The sequence below is a fragment of the Canis lupus genome, chromosome 19 (genome assembly GCF_048164855.1).
Source record: "Canis lupus baileyi chromosome 19, mCanLup2.hap1, whole genome shotgun sequence".
In the NCBI taxonomy this organism is placed as follows: Eukaryota; Metazoa; Chordata; class Mammalia; order Carnivora; family Canidae; genus Canis; species Canis lupus.
Window position 1 is genome coordinate 15,416,460 of NC_132856.1, and position 10,096 is coordinate 15,426,555.

General features: G+C 35.8%; 2 long non-coding RNA genes across 28 annotated transcripts in view; one reads left to right on the forward strand and one right to left on the reverse strand.

Annotated features, from left to right (window-relative positions):
* LOC140609928 (uncharacterized) overlaps window positions 1–9,896 on the forward strand; it is a 618,500-nt gene extending 608,604 nt beyond the window's left edge. For 19 of the 27 annotated variants that reach the window (XR_012011676.1, XR_012011678.1, XR_012011681.1 and 16 more), the window contains 5 exons: window positions 4,044–4,107; window positions 5,215–5,270; window positions 6,272–6,394; window positions 6,547–6,658; window positions 9,199–9,896. This is a non-coding gene — a long non-coding RNA (uncharacterized lncRNA). Of the gene's footprint in view, window positions 1–3,883; window positions 4,108–5,214; window positions 5,271–6,271; window positions 6,395–6,546; window positions 6,659–9,198 lie in introns of all 27 variants that reach the window. The other 8 variants (XR_012011658.1, XR_012011663.1, XR_012011677.1 and 5 more) reach the window with 5 other exon arrangements.
* On the reverse strand, window positions 2,660–6,707 carry LOC140609933 (uncharacterized). Its single transcript, XR_012011688.1, has 3 exons — window positions 6,461–6,707; window positions 5,411–5,512; window positions 2,660–4,327 (listed from the first exon to the last, which is right to left on the reverse strand). It is a non-coding gene; the product is annotated as an uncharacterized lncRNA (long non-coding RNA).
* Window positions 9,897–10,096: the final 200 nt, after the last annotated feature.

The window sequence follows — 10,096 nt, forward strand, 5'->3', positions numbered from 1 at the left end:
CTGATATTTCCCACACATTTCTTCCCCCTTCCCTTATATTCCTTTTCACTATTATTTATATTCCCCAAATGAATGAGAACATATAATGTTTGTCCTTCTCCGACTGGCTTACTTCACTCAGCATAATACCCTCCAGTTCCATCCACGTTGAAGCAAATGGTGGGTATTTGTCATTTCTAATAGCTGAGTAATATTCCATTGTATACATAAACCACATCTTCTTTATCCACTCATCTTTCGTTGGACACCGAGGCTCCTTCCACAGTTTGGCTATCGTGGCCATTGCTGCTAGGAACTTAATTGATTTCTAATGTACTCATCTGTGAAATGGAGACTGGAAAACTTATCTTACAGGACCTTTTACCATGTTTAGAGAGAGTGTACATAAAATAGTTTGCTCATAGTAGGTACTCCCTTACTAGTAGCTATGACAAGTATCACAAGACAATACAAGAAATCCAGAAGGCAATCCAGCCTTGTTACAATTGATCCAGTCAGCTTTTCACTTTCTGCTCTGTTACTGTTAACACGAAGATTTCAGCTTCATGGCTGCAAGATGGCTGCTCTCCCTCTATGGCTATGTTCCAAGCAGGATAAAAAGAACGGTTGAAGAGGAAGTAGTCTGTGCCAGCTGAGTTCATCTATTCTTTGTCAGGAAAGCCACAGCTTTCTCTGATATCCCATACAATTTATTCTGCTTATATCTTATTGGCCAAAACTGTGTCACAAAACAAGTCTGAGCTGCAAGGGAATCTGGAGAAGAGAGTATTTTTAAAAGGCACATTGGCACTTGAACAAAACTGAAAAAAAAAAAAATAAGAGGACTCAAAAAGGCAAGACAAAAAGACCAGGTAAAAGTAAAATCTCTGGAGGAGATACTGGCGGGCCATCCTCTAAATTTTGGCTAGGTGGTTTCAATTTGTATTCCAAGGTATAAAGAAGCCAACCAGGTCCTTCTGTCTTTGCCCCCAGAGAAAAGAATAATGACAGCTCTCTCTACTCTTGGGTATTTACTACTTTGTTCCAGGTCCCCTGTAAGTACTTTACATATATTATCTCATTTAATCCGTTGCACAGCCCCAGGAACTAGGTAGGTACTATTATTGTCCTCCTTTTACAGAGGAGAACCCTGATGCACAGATTCAGTAACTTGATCCAGGCCAAACAACTACTGAAAGGCAGAATTAAGCCCATACTCTTAAGCACTATTCCATTTGCCTCATTAAAAATAAGTAATTTTGGGGCACCTGGGTGGCTCAGTCGGTAAGCCTCTGCCTTCAGCTCAGGTCATGATCCCAGAGTCCTGGCATTGAGCACCACATTGGGCTCCCTGCTCAACAGAGAGCCTGCTTCTCTCTCTCCTTTGCCTGTCACTCCCCCTGCTTGTGCTCTCTTGCTCTCTCTTTGTCAAATAAAGAAATAAAATCTTTAAAAAAAAGTAGTCTTATATTTATGGTCAACTGATTTTCAACAAAGGGGCAAAGGAAAATTAATTGGAAGAAATGATAGTCTTTTCAACAAATAGTGCTGGTACAATTTGGTATATGCATGCAAAGAGATGAATTTATACCCTTATCAGACTGTATCATATACAAAAATTAAGTTGGAATAGATCAGACCTAAAGTAAGAACTAAAACTCAAAAACTATTAGAGGAAAATCTTTGTGACTTTGGGTTAGGCACAGACTACTAACATAGGGCATCAAAAGCATAACTCACAAAAGAAATTTGTAAATCAAATTTAATAAGAATTAAAGACTTATGTGCTTCAAAAGACACAGTTTTGAAAAGATAAGCTACAGACCAGAAGAATATATTTGCAAAGAATATATTTGATAAAGGACTTGCATGCAGAATATATAAAGAACTCTTACAACTCAATAATGAGACAAAGAGCCTGATTAAAATTGGATAAAGATTTTAATAGATATTTTATTAAAGAGGAGATACAAAGGAGTAATAAGCAGATGAAAAAGCTATTCCACATCATTAGTTATTAGGAAAAAGCAAATTGTCATCAAAATGAAATTCTACTTCATATTCACTAAAGTGACTTTCTTTAAAAATTGGTGAGGATATGGAGAACCTGGATTTCTTTACACCTCTGTAAAGTAAAATTGTACAGCCACTATAGAATCAGTTTTTCAGTTTCTTAAAAAGTCAAACATGTTCTTACTGTATGACATAGCAATTCCCCACCTATATAACTACCCTAGGGAGATAAAATTTATCTCCATACAGACTCACACACAAACATTCATAGCACCATTATGCATAATAGCCAAAAAGTAGAAACAAACCAAACAACAATGAACAGCTGATAAGGAAAATATAGTATATCCATGCAATAGAATACTATTCAGCAGTTAAAAGGAAGTAAATACTGATACATGTACAACATGAATGGACCTCAAAAAGAATAAGCTAAGTGAAAAAAGACATATGCAAAAAGCTATATGTTGTATGATTTTATTTAGGCAAAATGTCCAGAAAAGGTAAGTCTACAGAAAGAGAGCAGATTAGTAGTTGCCCAGGCAAGGAGTGGGATTGGCTGCAAATGAGCATAAGGATCTTTTCTGATGATGTTTGGATGACTTTAAATTTACCAAAAGGCATTGAATTAAACTTTTTTTTTAATTAAACTTACAACGGGTGAATTTTATGTTATGTAAATTTCTCATAATAATGAGAAATTATGTAAATTAACAGCTAATAAAGCTGTTAAAATAAAACGTGGTCTCAAGGGAATAAAGAAACTATTCCCAGATATCCCTGTCTACTTTATTTTATAATGAATCTGGAGTAGAATGAATAAAATTGAGCAGTTCCTGACAGAAGTCTGGCTCAATTTCAATGCTAATTTTTTTTAAGATTTTATTTATTTATTCATGAGAAACAGAGAGACAGAGAGGCAGAGACACAGGCAGAGGGAGAAGCTGGTCCATGCAGGGAGCCTGATGTAGGACTCGACCCTGGGTCTCCTGGATCATGCCCTGGGCCGAAGGCGGCGCTAAACTGCTGAGCCACCCAGGCTGCCCTCAATGCTAAATTTTGAATTGCATTTTGTATCTATTTACTAAGAGTACTTGATTGACAAAGACTTTACTTTACTCAATGACACAATACATGTATTCCAAATAAATAATTATTAGCCCATTCAAAAAATATTACCATGGACTTTACTCACTATTTGCATCTTTAACAGCTTCTTTTTCAGTGTGTGCCATGGAGTCCAGATTATTATGGAGTAGAGACCCTAGGGCAGGTTCTTGTGCTTATCAAAGTCCCTTGGTGCCTATAGTATCTATTTCTGGAGAGGTCATTTATCCCTTTGTCATAAAACATTGTGTTAAATTAACTTGTTTTACATAGGATCTACCATGGTATTCAAATATGCATTCTGCAAACTGATTTAATATAATTTAGAAAGATTTTTATGATTGATACAAATCATCAAACCATGAAAGTTTGACACCTCTTTGGAACTGAAGCTTCACCTTCAGTTTCATCTCCCTTGGGTAAAAGCTTTATTATTTACAATTTTGAAATAAATTTGTGATGTTCCAATTGTGAAAAGCTTTATAGGCCTATCTGACATACCATATTACCAAGGATATAGCATTTCTTTAAGTGCCTTTTTAAAAAATAAAAAAAACATGTCACTAATGCCTGAAACTAATATTTCACTGTATGTTAACTAATTAAACCTTACAGGAAAACTTTGGGAAAAAACATGACACTGTGCATTTTTAAAAGATTGACGTGTGACAAGTTTTCTCTAGACCCTTAATCTGTCTAAAAATAATCCTATTGCTTACACAAATCTCAAGTTCTGCATTAGTGCTACAAAACAAGCTGAGACTTTTCATTTTTAATTATAAAGGCCCTGACTACATTGTTTTAAACCTTTGGAAATCATTTATGTGGCACCCAGAAGTTTGTCCTCAAATCCCCGTCTCCATTTGAACTTTGTTACAACAGCATGCAATGTCAGAGCTAGAAGGACCTCGGGAGATATACAGCTCAATCTCCTCCCTTTGCAGATTGAAGAACTGAGGCCCAGGGAGTTTCTGTAACTTGCTTCATCTAAATCCACACAGCCAGTTGGTAAGTCCCTGCCTCCTACTTGTTTGCCACACAGCTCTCTTAAAGTATCACAGAATCTCAGAGCCTGAAGAGAACTTTGAGAGGATGTCATCCAATCTCTTGACCTCGTGGATGGGCAGCTGACCACAGAGATGTGGAAGATCTCTGCAAGGTGGTCTCAGAGCTCTCTCCCACTTGGGTAGCACTCCTTTAGGATACGGTGCTGGTATTCCTAAGATTCCTAAATGTAGGCAACAAATATAACACTTCAGTTTATTTTCAGTATCTTGCTACTGTAGCAGGCTAAGAGGGCAAAGCTCAGTGGAGCTGTTTTAGGCAATATAAATGACCATTTAGAGAGGACCATCTTGATGGTGAGAAGTGATGAGTAACACATTTTATTTTTATTAGGAATGTAATTTATAAATTAATTCACTTTAACATCTGTTTCAGGGTTATTTTAGTAAGTTCTTTTTTGTTTAGGGAGTGCTTTCATATTTATTACCTTATCATATGATCCTAATAGCATCATGAGGTTGGTATTACTATTCTGATTTAACGGATAAAAATGTAGAGTGTTAGAAACCATGGGCAGATTGCCCAAGGTCATACTATTAACTAAACAGAAGAAGGATTAAAGCTTTGATTTTTTTTTTTTCATTTCAGAATATATATGCTCTTCCCAATCCATCTTATTACCTTTTGGAATTTAGTGATATTGTCCGTTGGTTTTCTGTTTTCTGATATAACTAACAGTTTATCACAGACTATCTCTCAAAGAGTAGTTTGAGGAAATTTAATAAAGCATAGGGGCTGCTACGACAATGTTTTTCTTTTACTTTTTCAATTTTTTAAGTTCTATTTTGTTGTGAGAAGAGTTTAACCTTAATTCATTTTTCTTCTGAAACAGAGACTGGCTAGAAGCTTTCCTCAAAGAAGGCAAGATAGTCACAAAGTTGAAATTGCAAAGCAGAGGAATTAGGAGTGATTATTCTTTTCATATGTATTCACTTTATAAAAGATTTACCAAAAGAATCCTATAAATAATGCACAAGTGTTCTTTATGCATTTCAGTTATGATTCAGTTGACCAAAAAAATTTAATCATTTTGCAATCAATTTTTTTTAGGAAGTTCATCTCTTCCTCTTATCTCTTAAAAATTTCTTTTCCATCACCTTTGAACGGTAAGGTTGGCTTCATCTTCTGTTTTCAAAAATATCAATGAATGATGGATTCTAAAGGGATCATGGGAAGTATTTAATATTGAACCTAAACATACAGCAACTGGAGCTAATTCCAAAGCCCCCAAATGATGGAATGTTACCTCCTCTACTGGTATTGATGTTTCTCCTGTTCTCATGTTTGTAGCCCAAAAGGCAGGTTCATGTGGCTTTCAGGGTTGGTGAAGAGTAAGGAATCTTCATTCCTGAAGGACAGAAGAGCAACAAGGGGCTTCAGAGCTCACAGTTGAACAACACTCTTTGATTTATTAACACATTTTTAGTCTGACAATAAAAGTAATTCTATTACAATCATATTTCTTGCCTGAGATGAAACAATACTGATTTTTAAAATCTTCAAATGAAGATTTTTTTTTTTTTCTGGATAGTGGGGTAGGCATGGGAGTGGGGCTGGATATTTGTGAGTTGTTGAAAGAAAAGAGGTTGGTGGAGAACAGATGGCCTCCTCCACCATACATATTCATGAGTGCATTTATTTCATTATGTCGTCCCCTGGGAAACTCGACACTTCAGGTTTTATAAGTTTGTATGGCCATCAAATTGAGCAGTCAGAAGCCCTCTGTCAAAAACTGTGTTGCTGCAAAATTTAAAGAAAAGTATGTGAAAGCCTTAGCTTCACACTTTTGTCTTGACTTTTCATCACTGAAACACCTGTTATTTTGAGATCTAAGACACAAATGTCATTGAGCATAATAGATGTTAAGTGTTGATAGCTGAGCTGACATGTTTCATTAATCAGATGCTGGCGTGTTATGTTTAGAGTATCACTAAGCACATTGTTTGCTAATTTCATAAGAAACATGAGATTAAAACACGTCTGTATGTCTCTTGCCACATCTCCAAAGTTCATGCCAGGCCTTCCTCATTTGTAGATAGGAAATGGGTCATCTGATGGTTTGAACAAGGTTCATTATTGAATTCCCTGTGTTTCTGATAACTGGCAGGAACCTACCTGTTATGTGCTTCATCAAACTCTTTTCCACTGGACCAAGACACAGAGAGGACTGTGAGCAGCATATTTTTTTCCTTTACATTAGGAGCAAGCTCCTGGCTAATGATTAATGGAGGTATCTTGATAGCTTTTGCTTTAAATGATGTTATCACTATCTTCATTTAACTGCACATTCCCTTACCTTAAACATGAATAAGAGCACTTCTGTCTTTTCTTATTGTTGCCTGGCCTTGAGAAACTGTTGATGTATGATGATTTGTTTTACAGAGCTGTCAGGTTTATTGCTTGTACACTCCTCTATCAGATAATACGATATCGTCTGCTCCAAAAATCTATGTGGAAATGGAAGCATTCATGGATGCCCACTTGGATGAAGCAGGTCATTCATTTTCTTATTATTTCCCTAAAATAATAATCATGATGGATTTAACAACAATAACAGTAACAATAACATAATCTAACATTTATGAAGCAGTTACTCTATGGCAGGCACTATACTAAGAATTTTACAGATATGTTATGATGTTGATACTATAGGTCTTGCATTTTGCAGTTGAAGACACTGATATTTAAAGAAGATTGATATCTTTTATATATCACATCAAGAAACAGGAGAGTCTTTAAACAAAATGCTGTCCCATTTAATTCTTATGATCTGTCATAAACAAGAGATCCAAGAATTCTGAGAAGCTGAAAGGTCCCATGGAGCCCAGACCTAAGTAGATTTTACAGCAAGAAAAGTCATGGACAAATGAGTTATTTGGCACCAAAACTATGAAAATGAAGAAGAAACCATTTTGTAGGGAAAAGAATAAAGTAGAAAACAGAAGTGTGCAGTCAGTCATGTGAGAGAGAGAGAGAGGAGAGCAGAGAAAGTAGTTGCCTGGGTCTCCAATAGCTTCATAGCTCCAACCAGCACTTCCTGGGAGCTCCAGCTGTGATACATTTAGAAGTATGATCTATATTCTCACCTAACCGTCCCTTGACTTTAGGTAGTTTTGATAGGTTTCTATTCCTCATAACCAAAATCTGGACTTAAAAATAATGGACCTAAGATTCAAACTCTTGCTGTTAGACCTAAACCAATCAATGCTACTCTTAAGTCATTCTCTGTTTAGTGGTCTATTCTGTTTAGTGGTCTACCACACATAGTGCAACACATCTTTTTAGAGTTATCAAATTGGGAAAACAAAACAAATAAAGGAGGAGGCTGTATAGACAATGACTTCTGGTAGCATGGCAATAAATCCAAGCTGTAGGTAATACTAGTCTAAGACTACCTTTATTAAAAAACATTTTGTTATTTTTAAAAAGGTTATAAAAATGAAAATGCTTATTAAAGTTATTATAATTAAAGTTTACAACAGGGATACATAAAGTAAAAACTGAAGGCCCTTTTCCTCTTCTCCCCACTCTAGTCCTCAGGGACCACTTCATACCACATTCATACTTTCTTTTTTAATAAAATATTTTTATTTATTTCTATTTTAAAATGTATTTTTTATTTTAATTGTCATTGATTTTATTTTTCTAGAGGGGGAAGGGGCAAGGAAGAGAGAGAATCTTAATCAGACCCCATGCTCAACATGGAGCCCAAGGTGGGGCTGGATCTCACAGCCCTGACCTCCATCTGAAACCAAGAGTCAAATGCTTAACCAACTGAGCCACCCAGGCACCCCCATTCATACTTTCTTCTTATTGGTTGTCCATTATATCATGGACAACTTGATATATGAATATACATGGATTTGCATCATTCATATTCAGGGATACATGGCATATTCCATGGAATAGGTACTCCAGTTCTCTATCAATGAGATTTTGATTATCTCCAAATTACTATTACGTATCATACTTCAATGAATAGAAACAATGCTCTTTAAAGTGCCTCATTTGCTCATTTTAGACCATATTTCAGAAACAGTGTTGGGAGGATTAAAAATATAAAGGTCTGCCCTTATAATCCTAAAGGATATTTAAGTATAATACATATTTACAGCTCAAGTATCACCTAAAAATCAATTAGTATGACATTAATTAAGGTCCCATGATGCTAGCCATTAATTAGGATTCCCCTGAGTTTTAGTGTGATTTAGGGAAGGAAAGGGTATTATTGAAATTATTTTTGTCCATCTAAAAATTATTTTAAAACATTAAAAAAAAGCAGTGATTATTAACAACTGACTCCCTGGCAGTAGGGTGGGGTCAGCACACAGGGGAGGAATGTGAAATTGCTCTCTGAGTAATTTACCCCTGACTGCTTAGAAAACCAACTAGTGAGCAAACATTTATTGATCACCCATGAAGTGCCCAGTACAGATATAGGAATGGATCTAGAATTTTTTTTATACTTCAAGTGGAACTCATGGTCTGTGAATCAGTAGAGCAGGAAGAGATGAATGGGCCTGCAGTAATCAGATGTTGTTGCTGATGTTTTAGGACTTTGTGTGTATGATTTCAGAAATAGGAAGATATACAAAGCACAGGGAATATAATAATATTGAGAATATATAAAGAAATCCTGGTAATGTATTATGAAATAATGAGGATTTTTCTTACCTGGGATACAAAATAAATCTAGCCAAAAGTTGAATGTTTTGTGAATATTTACTGCTTTCCGAAGTCATGGTAGATAAGGGAATCTTAAAAATTAGTGAAGATATATAATAGCCAGTCATCTCCGTAGTTCTTTATTAAGAGCCAAATAGGTGAAACCTCCATGTTTAACACTGTAGTTGTCAAGATAAAAATACACAGTCCCTAGGTAAAAGGAACTAAAGGTTAATGCTGTATAATAGCGTACACACATACTTTTAGCATAGAAAAGCAAAAATTATCATTAAATGCCAATTCGTTTGCATGTTTTAATCAATTCTTTATTTTTTTAATTCTTTTAAAATATTTATTTATTTATTTTAGAGAGAAGGGGGGAGGGTAAGAAGGAGAGCAAGAGAAAGAATCTCAAGAAGACTCTGCTCTGAGCATGGAGCCCTACACATGGAGACCCCGAGATCACGACCTGGGCTGAAATCAAGAGTTGGATGCCCAACTGATTGAACCACTTAGACGCCTCTGAGCAATTCTTTAAAAAATTAAACAGTTTTATGTGATTTTTCTAACAACACTATTCTGGGCCCATATTCACCTAGTGTGAGGGATTTGGTTTCTGTTGTTGGTAGGTGAGTCCTTGAGAAGAGACTTTTTATTGAGATGACTAATTACACCTGTCACTCATTTAGGGCTTACTGTATGACCAGCAAGCACCATGCTAAAAGCTTCCAGTGGATTTTAAACATTCTCTGAGCAGGCTTTTTATGGGAAGGCTTTTACAAATGTGGAATCTCACAGCTATTAAGTGGCTGAGCCAGGGTCCCATGCCACTGTGTGGTTCTGCCCATGTTTACTCTGGTTATTCTCATGCCAGCTTGAGATGTTTGCCTTATTTCACAACCACTTCAACACTACGTTATTAATGTTTCTCTTAGCTAAGGCAATTAACTGTTCATACCTGTTACTTATTCTAAGTATTTGAGGCCATAAAAATTGAGTATGAGCTATTGAACTCATTTTATACTTTCTCTAACAGGTAGTCAAATAAATAACAATGAAACCAAAAAGCCTTGTCTATATAGTATCTGTAATGATTTTATATTACTGGCGCCATATGTATCACACTTGGGGAAACCCTGAACCCTATGTTACTCTTTTTAGGTTTTTCTTTTTTTGTATCATGATATGTTCTCTGAATAAATGTTCATTAGAGATGTCCATTTCTTTACAAAGGGAGTGGATGTGTAAAATCAGTTTTGCATCTCAA